Genomic DNA, 20,194 nt, shown 5'->3' with positions numbered 1-20,194 from the left:
AGGGGCGGTACAAAACATCTGCAATTGACGAATCAACTTGCAACAAAAAACATATACATACATATGCTGGGCTCGACAATTTATAAAAAAAATGCCACTCGCCTGGGGAAAAAAAGGCACGCGGGAGAAGAGGGTCATGTAAGCAGGGGCTCTAGATGGCGGGCGACAATGGCAGGAGAGCATTGAAATCCATGTGAGCAGCAGCAGGAGAAAAGCCGGGTAGGAGTGCGCCACTGCGGTCTGACCCAGAAGTCTTCAGTAACTTTACTGAAGACTTCCGGGTCGGATAGCAGGAGCGTGCTCCTACCCGGCTTTTCTCCTGCTCGCATGGATTTAAATGCCTCTTCCGTCGCCCGCCATCTAGAGCTCCTGCTGACATGGTGATCTGCCGCCACCGCCAGCTTCTTCTGCTCTCGTCTTCAGCCGCCTCGGCAGCTGACACACCAGGCGAGGGGGCGAGTGGATTTGTCGAGCACTGTACATATGTAACGAGACTAAATTACATAAAGAGAGCAGTGATGTGTGTTGGATAGCAATGAATACTCCTAGGGGAGAAACAAACAGTTAACACACAGATATAAATGCAGATATAAATGCAGATGTAAATGCATATAATGAGGTAAGACACCACACAATCAGAAAGATACTAAAGGGTGAAATACTAAAACTCGCAGTATAAAATATAAATATATAACAGTGAACACAGAAAAAATTGGAAAAAATTAGATCAAAAGGAATTTAGATCTATTTCAATGTTATACAAGCATATAGCAAATAGATCACTTGTGAGCACATTCACATGTCTTGGACAGGTCTGCAAACCTGCTTTTTGCCATTATCACCTAGCATACAGTGCTTCCACTGCAGCAAGGGATTCTGGGAAATGACATGCAAATGAGCACACAATGTCCCCCTTTGCCTCAAATCCATGTTTACATAAGCCCTTATAAGCGTAGGCTCGCTGCATTACACAGCTGTCAGCACATCCTGGGGTTTGATGCATAGCCAGTAAACCATATGCATCAAAACCCAGGCTGTGCTGAAAGCTGTGTAATGCAGCGCGCATACGTTTATAAGGGTTCCATGTAAACATGGATTTGAGGCAACAGGTGATCTTGTGTGCTCATTTGCATGTTGTTTCCCAGAATCCCTTGCTGCAGGGTTGCAGACCTGTTGGGGCCAGTTGTTATGTACCATATGTCCTCATTGCTTCCTGAGCACCTGTAACATATTGGCAAGCAATGGTTTGCCATAACCTGTGATAGTAAATTTGGTGCACACCATTGCAGATCCTGTACTGTACTTTGCTCTCGATGGTATGTGTTGCTCTGCACTCGTTACTATTTTTGGGGGTTAGAATTGTTGCAGTTTTTTAAATCTGCATCTCTGCATAATCCACTACAAATACGTTATTAGTATTTAGCTTTTGTGAAATTAGAAACTCGTTTTGCCCTTCCCCCAAAGATTTTTCAGCTTGATAGGACAGTCTACAGTATTTTTACTGTTTGAAATTGGTCACATTTGTTTGCCTTCCAAGATAAAGAAATTCTTGTCAGTGTTTTTTATGTTAACATGTAGCCTTGGGTATGTTATTACATATCTGCATAGCAGAGAAAGCTTAGCTGCTTTCCTAGAAACCGATGGTTAGAGGAATGAACAAGAACATGTTCTGAAAACTCTGTACACTAAAATTGTATCTGTGAAGAACTCCAGTGTTGCTCCACTAAAAGGTGTCAGAACCTACAATGATATAAAAATAACACACTTCTTGTAATGGTGATGCACCGGGCCTCTCCATTATAGTGTCAGTGGCATTGACAAATGGAAGCTGCAAAAAAACACCACAAATTGTTCTCAAACACAATCCGCATTGCGCGCACAGTCTGAATTGCACTACAGATTTAACTTCACTTCTGGACGAACCAGCATCACATTGCAGAGCAGTTTAGTGCTTCTCTTTGCATTCATATAAAATGAGTGGCCGACATTTGATTTGTTAACGAGATTCCCAAATGAATCGCTAGTAATGCTGCTTTAAAGGTCTCTACCCCATCCCGCTTACTGTAACCGTTTAATGAATGGTTCTTATCAAGAAAAGTAAACACGAGTGTCTAGGAATTCACATAATCTATGTAGCACACCAGTTTCGTATCTACGGAAGATAATATCATGGCTTTATGAGCGCATACTAAATTCCCTTTCCCTAATAAAAATATGGAAGTACTAAAGTTGGATACCGCTGAAGAAAATATGGATTGGTGCCAATCCTTACTAGAAAGACAGCAGGACTCTAAAATAAATATTAACTGGGGACTACGCGAACGCATTCAGTGGAAAGTTGGTGATCTCCTGCCTTGTGGTAACTAGTGATCTATTGGGATTTTATTAAAGAAGTAATGCCTGTATTTCAGAATTATTGTTTTTTTTTTACCTGTCGTCCTTATACACCTCCTTGTCATCTGATTTGAATTTGTTGGCAAATTATGCACACACGCCTCTAATTGTGGGCTTGTTACCTTGAGCTTTCCAAATGGTTTGTTTTAAAATAAAACATGACAGAAAGCAAAGTGCAATTAACATTAAGCGGATTGATACTCTCAAATATACCTAGGGTTTTCTACAAAGGTATGGGAAGGAAGCATATTTTCGATAAAAGTGCAAGAACTAGAGGTTGTGCCCGGAGGGTGGGGCCTCGGGGGCGTGCGAGGAAGTACTTAACAGAAAGGGTGAGGGATTCATGGTATAGCCACGCAATAGAGTTAGAGATTAATACAGTAAGGGAACGAAAAAATGCCGGGTGGTGACACAAGGCCTATCCACAATATGCAAAAGCCGAGGATCAAATTGTGTCTGAGGTTTTCCAACAGATGGCAAATGTGCAGACGAGGTGGGCCAAGTGGGTTTTTATCTGCCAACAGATTCTGTGTTTATGAAAATATTTCTTTCTTTATTGCTGGGGGTGAACATGTTTGTAAGGTAATGGTAAATATTTTCTACTCAATCGGATCAAAATAGAACACATTTTGATATATTAACTTGAAAAGGGATTACCACGCTCAGCCGCTGCAGGGTTTATTAAATTACTTTTCTACTACGTGTAGATTGCCATGTAATGAACAATGGGTATTTGTACTTTTGAAAGGTGTTTGTAGATCTGCAGAGCACTTCCCAGGAGTATACTTTATATAGAAGTTCATAGTTTAATAAAACACATCTTTCATGTTGGTCAGCTGTTCATTGTGCTGTGATATGGATTTAAGTTTTCATCATTGAGATGGTGGTAAGCTTAGAGGCGCTGAACAGACACATAATGCTTGTCTTACAGTATTGGAAAGTTGGCATTCCTTCGTATGACAGTGTTCTGAAAAGGAGTATAGCTAGAGTTGTTTTAGTACTTGAATGTGATGAAAAACTGTGAGCTCATGGATGGGATTCAAGTCAACCTCTTTTCTACCCCACTTACTCCTTTTACATGGCATTTTCAGAGTTACTGCAACACTTCTGATTCACCTTGAATGGAGCTCTTGGTAATATATTGCAGTGATGTAAAATCCATATGTAAGCTGTAAAAAATAACGTGTGTACAAAAAACAACAAATTCTGCTTGGTCAACTAAAGAGCTACAGGAACCATAAACCACATTATAATGCGCTATATAAGACATGTGGTTGTGCTCTAGGTTTAAAAATACAAATGGCTACACCGTACAAAAGAGAACCTAAACACAGCACTCCTTTTTTCCAAAAGTCTAACATCAATTAACTATACATTCCCTAAAGTACATGTAGCCATGTATTCTTTTTGGCTACTAATCTGCCCTGCCTAACACACAAGCCCTGGTACCAGCACCGGCAGTGTTAGGGTTAATCTGGGTTTCCCCTGCAGTAAGCAGCTCCCTTGAGTGACAGGGAGGGGGGGGGGGTTAGGCCTGTGTACTGCTCAATCAGGAGGGTGACCTTGGACCCTCCCCCGGGGTAATTAAGAGGCTGCACAGCCACATTTTGTCGGTTCTCTCCCCTGAGAGAGAGTGTGTTGAGTGTGGAGTCAGGACTCTGACCACCTTCCATCCCCTCCCTTAGGGGAGTTGGACAACTACCTCCTATTCCACCAGGGAATACGGGAAGAGCAAAGATTGACTCTTGGGCCTGGGGGTTGGTTCCAGGGATCATCTGGAGGAAAGACAAGAAGTGAATCAGTTTAAGGCTGTATTCTGAGTGAGAAGAATAAAGCCGTTCCTGTTTATTATATACTCCGGCCTCAGACGGCAAATCAGGGGGAGTATTAGAAGGGGGTTCTCCTGCAGGGATTGCATCCAGTACTACTGGAGCCTGCTAGAGTTGAAGGAGCCGCACCAGTGAGAGAGAACCAACCATCACCCCAAAAGCCTGTCCTGTCTTCCCCACTAACAACGGCGGAAACTTAGCGCTTCTGTGAGCCAGCAGGTAACCAGCACAACACACCGTGTAATAGCGAGATCTTCCAGAGGGTGGGGGAAAACCTGTTGCATACATAAAAACACAAACAATATCCATCCCTCAGTCACAGAACATATCCAACATTTAATGTATTCATGTATTGTCATCATTCCTCTGTGCCCAGGACATACTTAAAAACGAGAGGTAACTCTCAATGTATTATTTCCTGGTAAAACATTTTTATAAATGTAACGGATTTTCTGGCCTGGCCTGACCAACCCAATCTCACATTGGCCCCTGTGGTCTAACCAGTCCCATTACAGTGTAGTGTCTGGTGGTGCACCTGTTGGCAACAGGACTCCTGAGTCTCCGGGATTGCCAACCCAGACAGGCAGCTGAGGTAGTGTGCATGAGTCCTACCTATATCCAGTGCAGCGCCTCCACCTCATCAGGATCCCTGCGTCCGCAAGGGGATGGTTCTGATGAGGAACTCCTTCTTGGTGATGCCTTCCCCTGCTGAGTAATTCCAGACTCACACAGTGAAGTGTCTTTATTCAAGGTCATCTTTATTGGCATGGTGGTATGGGCCAGCTGCCCCTCACAGCTATCAGCTTAGCCGCTCATTCCTTTGCTGCACTCCATCTAGAAAGTTCCTCCTTCTCCAAATGGAGTTGCTTTCCACCTCTCCCCTTAGGGGGATTCAACAGCTTCTCTCTCTCTCTGCTCAGAGCTGCACAGACTCACAACTAGCATGAGACTACTGCAACACTGTTGCAGACCTTCACGTGCCTCTCACTGAACAGAGGCAGCACAACACAGGAAACTGAACCACTAACTTTAGGCAGTGCTGCTGTGTCTTATATCACCTCAGGAACAGGCACATCTCTGATGTCACTAAGGGTGGACACCAAGCATGTTGTCACTTCCTTTGGGACATATGACACCTCACCAGGGTTTGAGGGCAAACCTCCATGATGACTACTGGCAATCCTGCATACTTACCAGGTTTACTGCCAGCATGAGAAAGCGATATGTACACCAATTTTACACATGGCTACATAAATAAAGAAATCAGAGAGACTGGTCAAATAAGACCATACATGAACATGAGATTTAAACTCCTAGCCCAGCTCCCAGAGTAACCTCAAGTGGGGAAAAAGCTACCACAAGTAACCAGTCAGGAAAAAGTTACAAAAAATATATACAGCATAACAGAAATATGTATTAATGCATGGTGGAAATACAGTAGAAAATACCCCAAACAATCAGTAGGAAATCAAAATGCAACGTGAAAAAAATATATAAAACAAGGTCCAATAAATAAATCAAAGGAAATTGTCCCAGATAATACCAAAAGAAGAGTCAAAAGGGTTTAACTAAATTACCCTTTTTCAAGAGAATGTATAGGTATTTCACTGTGTATTTTTGTCATATTGGATGTAGCTTTGGGCTTTTCTGTCTTTTGTTGTATACAAAAGAAGAGTCCACAAGATACTGAAATAACCGTACACAATAAAGAGTTCTCATCAATCAGACTTCAAGGATATTGCCAGGCCGGTATGGAGTTCCTTATAATGGCATCTCGACACGATGGAAGGAGTGAGCACCGAAAAGTCCCACTACGCGTTTCACGGTTCAGCTTCTTTCACGAGCTAACGTTAATTATGACGAATATGAAGTTTATATACTTTTCATGGCATCTGACCTTATGCTGCTTCCAGTGTAGCTGGCCTATAGGACCGCCCACCCAACTGCCATCACGTGATACATAGGATCAAGACAAATGTAAGCACATTTAGAATAACTGATTATATACATACAGAACTTTTATATTATATGAACATGGAAATACCCAAAGATTAATTTAAATCAGATGGCATAAATACCAGTCGCGCTATCCATTTGCAATAAACTCTTCTCAATCTTCTCCTCTTGTTCCCAAAACAACTATCAATTGCAAAGGCGGTAAGCAAAGAGCAGTCCGACTGGGGACATTGATAGAAATGTTTTGCCATGGTTGTAATCATGCTTCTAAGGCCGCGGGCATGGTCAGCGCTAAGGCTGCGGACTTACCCCCGGCACCCTGTATTAGGGCGGCTTTAGGATGCGCTTCCACAGGCGTGCGGAGGAGACGGCGCAATTTAAGTTTTGGCACTGAGGGGAGCGCAGGGCCGGTCACGTGAGCGGTTCGCCCAATGAGGGCGAACCAGCTCCATGACGTCACTGGCCCGCCCCCAGACACGCCCCTGGACGGCGCGCGCACTAATCCCAGGGAAAGCACCCGCTTTCCCTCAGCCTCTGCACGGCTGCAGTCTCTATGGACTCAGCCTAAGTCTTGTGCATTTTTAATATTGCGGTTATGTTTTAAAACGCGGAATATTACTTCTTGTGTGGTCATACACGTGTATCTTTTTGCAAGGGAAGGTAAGATAATTAATTACTCCTTTGCTCTTACCGTACATGTGCAAAACATACGTATAGAAAAACTTTTACTATCAGAAAGTCTTGGTAATCTTCATGTAGCGACGAGTGCTGATAGAGATAGAGATATATGTTCTATCCTTCTCGGATAGAAATGTCTTACAACTTGGTGGAATATAATAACTGCACCAGCATATCACGTAGATGGGGTCAATAAGACCAATAAAAGAGCACCCAATCACCCAGGGCTATCCCTAAATCGTCATCTAAGACAGGGGTGCGCAAACATCTTGAGCTGCGCCCCGTGCCCGGGAGCCGCAGCGTTTGCGCCCCCCTCTCCCAATGACACGGCGTCAAATGACGTCGCGGGTTATGTAATGTCACGTGACCCTGCCGCGCGGGACAGCCAGCCTGTCCGCTCTGTTGAGTAATACACAAAGGTGGCAAAATGTCTTCATTCTGTATTAAACATTTCTTTTTAGTTCTGTCGGTAGGCAATAATCCTGCACGGTCAATAGTTTGAGAGTTTCCTTGACATGGGTTTTTTCATAGCCTCGAGCTATGAATCCTGAGGCCAGTTCTTTAGCACTGATCTCAAATGTCTCATCGGTGAAACAAATCCTTTTTAATCTAAGAAATTGTCCCTTTGGGATACATTTTTTAAGGAATCTGGGATGATTACTATCGTCCCTAAGGTATGTGTTTCTCGCATTAGACTTTCTGTAAATGTCGGTGTGTATGTTACCGTTAATGTTAATGTACAGCATTAAATCTAAATAATAAATATGATTTATATTTTGTGCATACGTGAAAGTGAGATTATAGTCATTAATATTTAATGTGTGAATGAAAGTTTAAGTGAGTAGATCACACTCCCAAATGAATAGAATATCTATATACCTTCTATAAAATGTGATGTGTTGTCTGAAGGGATTGTGGTCACTGTAAATAAAAATAGATTCCCACAACCCCATAAATAAATTTGCCTAAGAGGGTGCATCAGAAGTGACCATAGCTGTGCTCGTGGTTTGTAGATAAAATTGTGAATCAAAACTAAATTGTTTGAGTAAAAAGTAATTGTTTGAGTAAAAAAGTGATTCTAACAAAAAAGTGCACAGTGCAGGTGCTAAGTGAGAAAGATGTCGGTTGGATCTCTTTTTAACTTGCGGTAAGAAAGAGGATCATTCAGTTGTCTGAGCTCCGCCTCTTTATATTGCGCAGAGGACTGTATCACAATCGCACTGCCCTTATCAGCTTTTTTTATGACGATATATATACCTTTTAAGACAGGACCGGGGGGAGCAACGTACTGTGAGTAAAGCGGCGGAGTGGTTCAGTGAGTAAAGACACTGACTGACACTAAGTTTGAAGCAGGGGAACCTGGTTCAATTCCCGGTGTCGGCTCCTTGTGACCTTGGGCAAGTCACTTTATCTCCCTGTGCCTCAGACACCAAAAACATAGATTGTAAGCTCCACGGGGCAGGGACCTGTGCCTGTAAAACGTCTCTGTAAAACTAGCAGCACTATACAAGATCATGCTATTATTCTTATTATTATGTGCAGCTGATCTCTGCTTTCTGCAGCCAGTGTGGTCACGGCACCTGTTTTTACAACACGGAACATGGGGGAAAGTGTTTGGTCACTCAACGGAGGTCTCTCCACTACACACGGAGAGAACTCTAGGCTTTACTGAGCCAGCATTGCTCCTCTTCCCACAGTTATCTACACTATTCAGTTCATACTGATCTTGCAGGCTGCCACATCACTCCACAACTACTTGGCTGACATATGCTCTACTTTACAAAGCGCCTGATTACTCAAGGTTCCTTGGTTTCTTCATTACTGGACTTTATTGTTACATAGATTTGATTGACTTCATGCGTTGACTATGTTCACAAATGTTTTTGTAGCACCACTGGGGACCACTGTCCCATTTTTTTCTCTGGTGTTAAGATCTAGTTAATGGGGTTATGACATGCAGTGTTCCAATGTGACACTAAGAGAATGGAGAATACCGTCTGTTGATTTTGTTTGGGAGTGCTGTTTAAAAGAACCCGAATGGACATCGGGGTTTTTATGGTTGAGCTTTCAAGGGGGTCAAAGAGATGCTAAGTCAGTGCTGTTTGCAGTAGTTAAGACCCAGAGGAGCAGAAGTGCATTTTTCTTCCCTACTGTAAGATGTGTGCAGGGGTATGCAAATGGAGACTGTTTTAGGGTGAAAGTAATATACGGCTTTATTGCCTTTTCCTTTAAACAATGTAAACATAAAAGAAAAACCTACTCCACTTTGGAGAATAACTTGACACTACTGGTATATGCCCGATCTAGCTGTGACTGGCTGGTTAAGCCAGTTCCCAGTCCCAAAAACAAATATAATCTTTCTCAAGGAGCAAATTTATAAGAAAGTCTTATCTGGTTCTCCAGCTGCAGGCTTTTGCAGTCAAACCGCTCCCAGAAATAATCGTCGGGTCCTTCCTCTGTCAGCATAGTTGTATTTTCAGGAAAAACTATGGTCAGTCCTCCTTCTCCTTATGTCAGCCCAATTGTGAGCTAAGGAATCCCTCTCCTGTTTCTCACATCAGGCTTTTCTCAGAGTCCTAATCAGGCAGGTGGAGTCTGGTTCATTGTCTGTGTGCAATTAACCAGCTCGCTGCTGGATTTAGAGGCAGTATCTCTCAAACAGTGATAAGTCCCTGTTACACCTACATAACACCTGAGTTTGTAATAAACACACAGCCCCTACCTAGGGTGTGCTGCCTGACTACTGTCTGTGCAAAGCCTACAGTAATTCTGTTCTCTGTCCAGCTACTGTAGCTTCAGAGGGGGAGCAGGATCCTGACTGTTTGAATGTCGGCTCTCTGTGCTAATGTAATTTTTTTATTGTGTTCAGTGAAGTCCTAGTTGACCCTATAAATGTGGTTAAGGGGCAAAAGGAGCAACATTGACATGCTGCAACTGCAATAAGGTGAAAAACCAAAAAAGAAAAATTGCAGGCTCCACGGTCATTTATGGCATCAGTTTGCTTTTCTCCACAGAGACTAAAATGTGCCTGTTCGTTTTCATTACGGATTAAAAAAAATCATTTGTAAAAGCAGGTTGATGTCCGTTAATGAGTTATTGTTTTTCCTGTGATGTGCCATATGTTAGCGTTCCTCATTTGCATGGTGAAGGAAGTGTGTTATGTATGGTGCAGTGATAAGTGCTGAAACGGCTAAAAAGCAAGACAAACAAGCCTGTGTGTTACGGTGTCTCCACAATGTAAGCTTGATGATACCAGTGGTATACTGGCTTGGAGGATTACTGAGGGAAGTCACGAGACCGTAAGTCCAATGCATTAAATACATAACATGAGTCATTGTCTCTTCTATATCCCGTGTTCATGGCGTTTGGCATTGTAGCCAGAAGTGATATATCTAGATATCACTGCTAATGACAGTTACTGTGATATTCCTTGGCACAGAAAATATGACTATTGGCCCATTTCATATTTCTTTAGTGGTGTTTCAACATTTAGGCTGTAAAGTGTGTGTGTGTTGCAGTGTTTTCAGCAGTGTAAACAAAGGAGCCATAGTTATGAATACCAACACTGCACACCTGAAGAAGCGGACTATGATTTTGTGGCATAGCACATAAAGACACAATTGCTGGCATTACAAAGCTCCACAGCTACATTAGCCACCATTTACCTGAATGGAAGTTAATGCAGCATCACTGTGCTGCAGCTGAATCTCCCCCTGTGTCTGTTTACACTGATCCCTAACACACACTGAAGAAGGGAAGTCACTAAATTGTACAAGTGGGGATCAGCCATTGTGTTATTGACTGCCTTTCAATAATCTATTTTGGATTTTTGTTCTTTTAGGAAGAATTAGGCAATTGGAAACGTGCAATTGTAGTGTACTGTAACTTGCTGTATGCTGCAGCATGTTTCTTTTCAGCATAAAGTGTCTTGTTGTTATTGGTGTGCAGTATCTGTTCCACATCCCTAACAAATACAGTGCCAGAGATACATTTGTGTAATCTGCCCTGTCATTTAAATATTGGTGCAGAACGCCTACCTGGGGAGTATAATGAAACTGCCTTGTTAATACAAGGAATTTCATTAAAGGACTTTCATTACCCAAATGGGTATTTCAATCTCTGTGGCTTTTGTCGCAGTCTAAATTTCTGTCTGAATTTTACAATGAAAAGAAGATTTGTATTTTTCTGCATTACTTGCAATCTTTCAAAAAAAATGTTTTGAGGAAATATATCTTTATGTTGGTGCAGAGTAAATAAGCACTTCAGTATTAGGTGATATTTTTATTTTTATTTGGACTAGATAGATACGACGAGCTTTCAAGGGTTCTCTTCTCTTCCTCATGTCATCAATTCTGATTTATAAAGATTCCATGAGTTACACACATACGAAAACACACACACACACACACACACACACACACACACGAAAACACACACACACACACACACACGAAAACACACACACACGAAAACACACACACACGAAAACACACACACACACGAAAACACACACAAACACACACAAACACACACAAACACACACACACACACACACATACGAAAACACACACACATACGAAAACACACACACATACGAAAACACACACACACACACATACGAAAACACACACACATACGAAAACACACACACACACACACATACGAAAAAACACACACACACACACACACACACATACGAAAACACACACACACACACACACACACATACGAAAACACACACACACACACATACGAAAACACATACGAAAACACACACACATACGAAAACACACACACACTCAAAAACACACACACTCAAAAACACACACACTCAAAAACACACACACAAAAACACACACACACAAAAACACACACACACAAAAACACACACACAAAAACACACACACACAAACACACACACACACACACACACACAAAAACACACACACACACACACACACACACACACACACACACACGAAAACACACACACGAAAACACACACACGAAAACACACACGAAAACACACACACACACACACAAAAACACACACACGAAAACACACACACACACACACACAAAAACACACACACAAAAACACACATATAACATTTAACGAGTGGTAAATAAAGTCAGGGCAATAAATGGATGAAAGGGACAGTGAGAGTGAGAACCATACTTCCATCAGCAGTATGCAGGGGGGGGGGGGGGCTAATTGTAATTTTAACAGGCAGGGAGAGACATTACAAAAAAGTGTTAGAAACCCTATATCAACATTAAGTCCTCTTGTTTTAGTGTCAAAAGAGCATTATCATTTTGGGTTCAAATGTTTTTCGTTCTTGAACGCTTTTAAACATTCCATTGCGGATTTGGCTATTTCTACTTATTGTTTGTTTCGTACATAGTTTACAATGTTCAAAGTGTCTCTTTTTCACCTTTTTTATTGGAAATTGTGCATATAAACATGGTGCAGGTGCCGTGTAACTATATGCATATACAGATATCATGAAGCCGAATCCAGTGCACACCAAACAATATCTTGACCTTGTCTTTATTGTTGCCTTTTCATTGCAATATACATAACCGATCCTTCTCTGGGACCATGCAATAAAACTACACACAAGGCATCCCACTGTTAATGAAACATTGGTTGAGCAGTGTGTGCCCCAATGAAGCCTCCCATGAACTTAATGGTATGTGCGTCCAACATTAACTGTTATGTACGTTGCACAAACCATTTTCTGTATTATGAGGGTCTCAAAACCCTACCTAATATAACCTAGCCTCCCGGCAGCTACTTCTTTTTCCTGGGCCTTTCCTCTGTCAGTCCTGTTAGTGCAGGCAGTGGAAAGGTTAATTCCTTCCGTAGGCCTGTGTGTGTATTACAGCCTTGGATGGTGTAATCAGTATTCAAGGGCGGGCCTAGCAACTTCTGAGGATGTCAATCTGAGGGGTGGATACTGGTTGGAACAGGCCCTGTATGTGTGGGCCTATCAGTATCCAGATCTGGCTTGCTATGAGTCAGAGTTACAGACACTCCCCAAAGATTATAAATTATGGCATTCTCCCAAATTGTCAGTTCTGTTCTGTTCAGCACTCCAAAGAATGGAGTCATAGAAAAGGAGAGAAGTCTCTTCCTCCCACCCATGAGGGGATGGGAGGGAAGAGGAGTTGGCCTGAGTCAGGGCTCCGACTATGAGGAGAAAGAGTAACAGGAGAAATGAAGCTATAGCTATGAAGAATGCCTGTTTCTCTGTCATGTTGAGCTGCCTACAATAAACCATCAGAAAAGACAATGCTGTCTGTAACTGTCTCTGTGTATGGAGGAATGTCAGTAGGGGCCCGTCCCCTGAACCCCCACAGAGGATCCCTGCTGGCTGTAGGCGCTGCACCCACTGAGAACAAGGTAACCTGTCCCTCCTGTCCTGCTTCTCCTCACACCACCGCGGAGCACTCAGCCCTCCTGTTACCAACAGGTATGCACCACCACCCAGTGTAGCTGAAAAAAGGCATACCCACCCCTCTCTCACTTAGGGGCAGGGGTAGATGGGCTACACTCGTACAGCAGAACTGTTGCTAGGCAACCAATTTGCATCTACCGAAAACATCAAATAAGAGACGGGGAAATGGTGTACTTAAAATATAGCGATCATAACTTGTGTGCATAGGATATGCACACGTATCTCATGCATTAACCCAGCGGTGCGCAAACTGTGGGGCGCGACCCCCAGGGGGGGCGCGACACTGCCGACGGGGGTCGCTGGGTTTACAGAGGCCCCGCGCTTCCCGAAGGCACTTAAATTAAGTGCCGGGGGAGCTGCAGGGCCTCTGTAAACCTAACTTACCGTGGCTCCGGCGGCTTCCTCCCTGCGGCGCCATGGCAACGCGGCGTCAAAATGACGCTGCGAGGTCATGTGACGTCACGTTGCTATGGCAACGTGACGTCATTACGCCGGAGCGCGGGTAAGTTGGGGTTGGGGGGAGGGGCGCGGGAGCGAGGGGACAGCCGTCGGGGGCACAGGGAAAAAAGTTTGCGCCCCCCTGCATTAACCGATTGATTGTGCAACTTGTCAGCAGTCGGTGTACATAAAATGAGTCCTAGTGTCATGTAGAATATATATTGTGTGTGTGTGTGTGTGTGTGTGTGTGTGTGTGTGTGTGTGTGTGTGTGTGTGTGTGTGTGTGTGTGTGTGTGTGTGTGTGTGTATATACAGTGCTGTGAAAAAGACAGTACACCCTCTTTGATTTCTATGGTTTTACATATCAGGACATAATAACAATCATCTGTTACTTAGCAGGTCTTAAAATTAGGTAAATACAACCTCAGATGAACAACAACACAGGACATATTACACCATGTCATGATTTATTTAACAAAAATGGCGTCTGAACTGCTCCACCACCGTAGCTCACTCCAACCACGTGACCCTACGCGTTTCTTCCGGCACAACGGATTTCATCAGACGCCAGAAAGCAGAGGAAGTTCCCTGAGTCGCTCTCAATGCAGACCGTGTTTGATAGGAACCACAGGCTGCAATCTTGGGCTGCCGGAGAGACACTTACAAGGTGACACCAGCAGCAGTGAGGTCTTACAGGAAAATACTGTGCGACGGAGCAAACTGACAGCGATCTGGATACATGTTGGTACATGGGCTTGCACATACAACGCTTTTTATTCAGTGGCAAATTGTGAGTGTGCAATTGTCTTGGTTCATGTTATTAAAACTTTGTAATTGGATTTTACACAAGGATCGGGCGCTTTTCCTCTTCTTGTTTTTCTAATAGGTATTTGTTGGGAGGTTGTTGATCCCAAGGAAGAAGCTGCCCGGACCCTATAACCATCCATACAAGGTTTACCCATCACTGGGTTACATTAGACCATTATATTTTTTGGTCATTCTTGAACTTTGACATTTTTTACATATTTTTATATTTTATATATTTTTCAATGTTTTATATATTTTTTATTTTTTCATATATATTATGCAACATAGTCATATCTCACAATAATTATCCACCATTATAGCCGTCACTACCACACTTATTTATTGCATGATATGGTGTTTATTTATAGTCATCTGTGCTGACCAGGGCATTTTTTGGTGGTTTTTGGGAGATCGGGATTCGGGTGGTCACCTTAACAGGCGCTGTCTATTCATTTATATCACTGTATAGTGTGTGTGTGTGTGTGTGTTTGTGTGTTCTACATCTCAAACAAATAGTCGATAATGTTCTGTGGCTAACTAAATGCTTTTATTTGTGCGAGCTTTCGAGATACTGATCTCTGGGCGAAGTTACAATTGATAAAGCCAAAAACTCTCTTGGGCTGTGCTTATAGTGCCGGCGACGCGACTTAGCCCGAAAACAAATGCATTGTCGTCGCCGCGTGCGCTTATTGTAAGCGCGACGGCGACGCAATTTTCATAAGCCGAGAATATTTGATTTTTCAGAGGCTGTCGCCTCAAGTGACAACCCCTGAACAAATCAATGCCCGTGTCAACTGCGCCGCCACCGCAAAGTGAAATACAACTTTCGCTAGCGGTGATGGCACTATAGGCGCGACCTTAGAAACAAGGCAATTGGAATGTTATCTGTGGGTGAAATAATAATAAAAAAAATATATATATATTTTTTAAATGTCATCTACATTTTCCATACTAGAAAGAGCAAGGTGGTTCGCTGTATTTGGTATTTCTTCCATGTAGTAAAGCAACGGTGCGCAATGTTAAGGGGCGCGAGATTTGCTGCAGAGTAATATCTCTCACACACACACACCACCTGGCTGCAAGCCCCCCACCCCCCTCCCGGGGGCAGCGCAACCCCACTCCATCTCCCGCACGGGCAGGGAGGCAGGCACGGTGATCGGGGAAGAAGGGGAACACATCACCCGCTTCCCCTCCCCCCCCCCGCACGGGAGCAGCGCAACCCCACTCCATCTCCCGCACGGGCAGGGAGGCAGGCACGGTGATCGGGGAAGAAGGGAGGACACATCACCCGCTTCCCCCTACTCCCCTCCCCCCCCAAGGGGGCAGCGCAACCCCACTCCATCTCCCGCACGGGCAGGGAGGCAGGCACGGTGATCGGGGAAGAAGGGGGACACCACACAGCAGCAGATCGGGAGCGAGCACACGTCACTGGGAGACTCATGAATATTCATGAGCTTCCACTGACTGACAGAAGAAAAAAAACAGATCCCTTCACTAATAATGTCACCAAATTTCGCCGATCAATACACGGAGAACGAATTGACCTGCAGCTATACAGTTCTTTAGTTAAGTAGAGATTGCCCACATGAAACTATTAAAGTAAAAAAAAAAAAAAAGACTGAACTGCAGCTTTAATAACCATGTAACTGAGAGTGAAGGCTCTATGAATGACATTCTTATTTCTGTAAATTTGATTTTGGGGGTTCAAACACAGATGTTAAACATTTTGCTTTTAGTACAAACTGAGTCCTAAAGGCAATATAATTGCTTTTGGGGTGCCCGGTTGTAAAATAATAGCTCTAGATACTTTTGTGTTATTTACTGTGCATAGGATATAGGCTTCCACAGAAATCAAACCAGCCAAATATGTACTTTAAGAATGGTTATATTTTATTTAAGAAAAACAGCAAATTGTCTATAAAATGTTATTGTCAGCTAACAGAGGTTAACCCAATTAAATATTTTTTATTGTACTTGTATACACTGTAATTACCACAGGCATTGTTATGCAGTGTTAACATTTGCATAATCTCTAAACATTTTAGTAAAGACTAAAAATTAAATCCCATCTAAATACCTTTTCTACACAATCTACATAACTGCCAAAATCTAGAAGATGGACAAGAGTAATTGGACTATCTCCATAATTGTGTCTTTTATGTATTGCAGACTGTAACTCTGGTACCATTTTAGCCTTTGCTTCACTTTGTGTTTTCATGGGTGTTTTGCCGTGTATTAGTGTTTTGTCCTTTTGGACCCATTTTAGTTTTCTGATCAGCTGATCTGTCCTGGGAATTTATCACATGAACAGGCACTTTTTATTCAGTGTTAACGCAATGATTGATATTGCAGTTTGAAATAAAATGCAGTATGTAACGTTTGTGCAATGCATGTTTGGGTCCTCCACCCTGAAAATGTGCTGTAATATAAGTTCATACTGAGTGTGTGTTTTTATGCACTTAAAAGGGATGTAATAACTTATAGGTACTACCGCTGCTGACACACTGTCAGTAGTGCCTTGCAAACCTGCCTTCCATTTGCAAAAGGCACTTGATGATCCACCACAGAAAGAAGTTCTGGTTGCTGAATGAAACGCGCGTCGGGTGATGACGTCAGCAGTGCGACTAAGACAAAGGTCTTAGTCATACAGTGCTCAGGACTCCAACATTTTGTGTGGAGATAAGGTGACTTTGCCCAAGGTCACAAGGAGCCGACACCGGGAATTGAACCAGGTTCACCTGCTTCAAATTTCAGTGCCAGTCACTTTACTCACTGAGTCGCTCCTCTCGAATACAAGTATACACATTTGGAGACCTGTAAATGTGGAAAATGTTAGGTAGGGTGTACTATTCTGTTTAAGATCACAGATTTAGGGATACATTGAATGCAATTGACTAGAACAATTCAGCATATGCTACTGTAGCTCATGTACTCAAACAGCATGGTAGAGATGAAACGTTTTTGAATGATGTTGGCATTTAACATGCATTATGACTTCATAGATTAAAGAAATGTTTTGATTTTTTAGAGTAACTCTTGACACTTTGCAACCTTCATGTTTAAATAAGGAAATAAACGATCACATCTTTTAGGTGACATGGATTATATTGGTTTTCATTGCAAGCATGTGGGGTTTGTATTTGGGTACTAAAAGGTAAATCAAAAGCTAGCTAATCTATCCATGTTATCGTTTGATATTAGTCGTTATAAAATGTGTGGTGGGTCTATGTGGGGGAGTGCGGAATGAGCTGATTGGCCGCGACCAAAACACGGCTGGGACACGTGACTGCAGGGCAGTGCGCCGCAGGACATTTCACAGCGATGTCCGCAGGGCGCGCGACAAGCCAGGTCTGTCGCACCCGATTGCCCGCTCTGACAAGCTAGGTCTGATAAGTGCATGTTTAAATGTCCAGCGTGGGACGGCTACACTGCCTAGACCCGCCACTCCGATGCTCTTTAAATGTCCCGGCTGTGGTACGCTGGCGGCATTTTGCTGCAGCCAAACGTTTTAGACTGGAGGAGTGTACCCCTGAAAGAGACCTAAGGTACAAACATGTTTGGTTTGGTTTTATTCCTTGTCCAACATTCTTTCTCCCTCTAATATATCTAAGTTTTTTTCTATAATATTCGTATTTACATTAAAAAAAAGTATCTATCTATATATATATGACTGAAATAATGTTTGTGTGTGTATTTCTTCCCCCTGTGTGATTGGCCCACGGACGCTCCCCCCCTCCTCACATTGCGTCCACCTCTTGCCCTCACTTGGCAGGACCATCTCACTTGGAAGCTGACTTTGCTACTCAACGCTACCCACACTCCTCGCCGACCCCGGCCTCACTGCCTCACCTCTCCCCCCACAACAACACCCCCCCTCCGATCAAAAGCAGCCGCCGCTGCAGCCACCGCCCCTCGGCGCCGCCGGCCTCACCGCCTGACCTCTCCCCCCACACCCACCCCCCGGTCCCAGCACAAACAGCCACCGCAGCCACCGCTCCTTGGCGCCGGCAAGCTCACCGCCTCACCGCCTGACCTCTCCCGCCCCCCCCACCCCCCGGCACAGCACAAGCAGCCGCCGCTCCTCGGCAGCGCCGGACTCACTGCCTCACCTCTCTCTCCCCCCCCCCGGTCACAGCCAAGGCAGGCACCGCTCCTCTGCGCCAACGGCCTCACCTCTCCCGTCTCCAAGCGCCCCTCCCCCCCCCCTGGTCACAGCAAAAGCAGCCTCCCCGTCTCCCCCTTCCTTCGCACCACTGACGGTGGGGGAGTGGGTGAGGGGGGGCAACACTAGACTGACTGCCACACACACATACGAACTGCTTGACACACACTGACTGCCTGACACACACACACACAAACACTGACTGACGCGCACACATACACACACTGACGCATGCACACACACACTGACGCATGCACACACACACTGACGCATGCACACACACACTGACGCACGCACACACACACTGACCGGCGCGCACACACACACTGGCGCACACACACTGACTGACGCACGCACACACACACACACACTGACTGACACACACACACACTGACTGACACACACACACACACTGACGCGCACACACACACACACACACACACTGACGCACACACACACTGACGCACACACACACTGACTGACACACACACACACACACACACACACACACACACACACTGACTGACACACACACACACACTGACTGACGCACACACACACTGACTGACGCACACATACACTGACTGACGCACACACACTGACTGGCTGACGCGCACACACACACACTGACGCACGCACGTACACACACTGACGCACGCACACACGCACACACACTGACTCACGCGCACACACTGACCCACGCACATACACTGACTGGCTGACGCGCGCACACACACACTGACTGACGCACGCAAATACTGACGCACGCACACTCATACTGAAGCACGCACACACTCACACACTGACGCACGCACACACCCACACACTGACGCACGCACTCACACTGACGCACGCACTCACACTGATGCACGCACACACACACACACACTGACGCACGCACACTGACGCACACACACACACACACACACACTGCCGCACGCACACTGACGCACACACACAGTGACGCACGCGCACACACACAGTGACGCACGCACACACACACAGTGACGCACGCACACACACACAGTGACGCACGCACACACACAGTGACGCACGCACACACACACAGTGACGCACGCACACACACACAGTGACGCACACACACACACACACAGTGACGCACACACACACACACACACAGTGACGCACACACACACACACACACAGTGACGCACGCACACACACACAGTGACGCACGCACACACACACAGTGACGCACGCGCACACACACAGTGACGCACGCGCACACACACAGTGACGCACGCGCGCACACACACAGTGACGCACGCGCACACACACAGTGACGCACGCACACAGTGACGCACGCACGCACACACACTGACGCACACACAATGACTGCCACGCACACACGCACACACACAATGACTGCCACGCACGCGCACACACGACTGCCACGCACACACACACATACACACACAATGACTGCCACGCACACACACACACAATGA

General features: G+C 44.6%; 1 protein-coding gene across 4 annotated transcripts in view; it reads left to right on the top strand.

The window, feature by feature from the left end:
- Nucleotides 1–20,194, top strand: part of WWP1 (WW domain containing E3 ubiquitin protein ligase 1) — a 133,332-nt gene that overhangs the window by 9,303 nt on the left and 103,835 nt on the right. Inside the window, exon 1 of one of the 4 annotated variants that reach the window (XM_075582977.1) lies at nt 10,019–10,156. The exons of the other annotated variants lie outside the window; for them this stretch is intronic. The gene's annotated coding sequence lies outside the window, so the exon portion shown is untranslated. Of the gene's footprint in view, nt 1–10,018; nt 10,157–20,194 lie in introns of those variants that run through there. 4 annotated transcript variants of the gene reach the window in all.

This window comes from Ascaphus truei, chromosome 2 (assembly GCF_040206685.1).
Source record: "Ascaphus truei isolate aAscTru1 chromosome 2, aAscTru1.hap1, whole genome shotgun sequence".
NCBI lineage: Eukaryota > Metazoa > Chordata > Amphibia > Anura > Ascaphidae > Ascaphus > Ascaphus truei.
The sequence above is the reverse complement of the archived record's forward strand: the minus strand, read 5'-3'. Positions and strand labels throughout refer to the sequence as shown.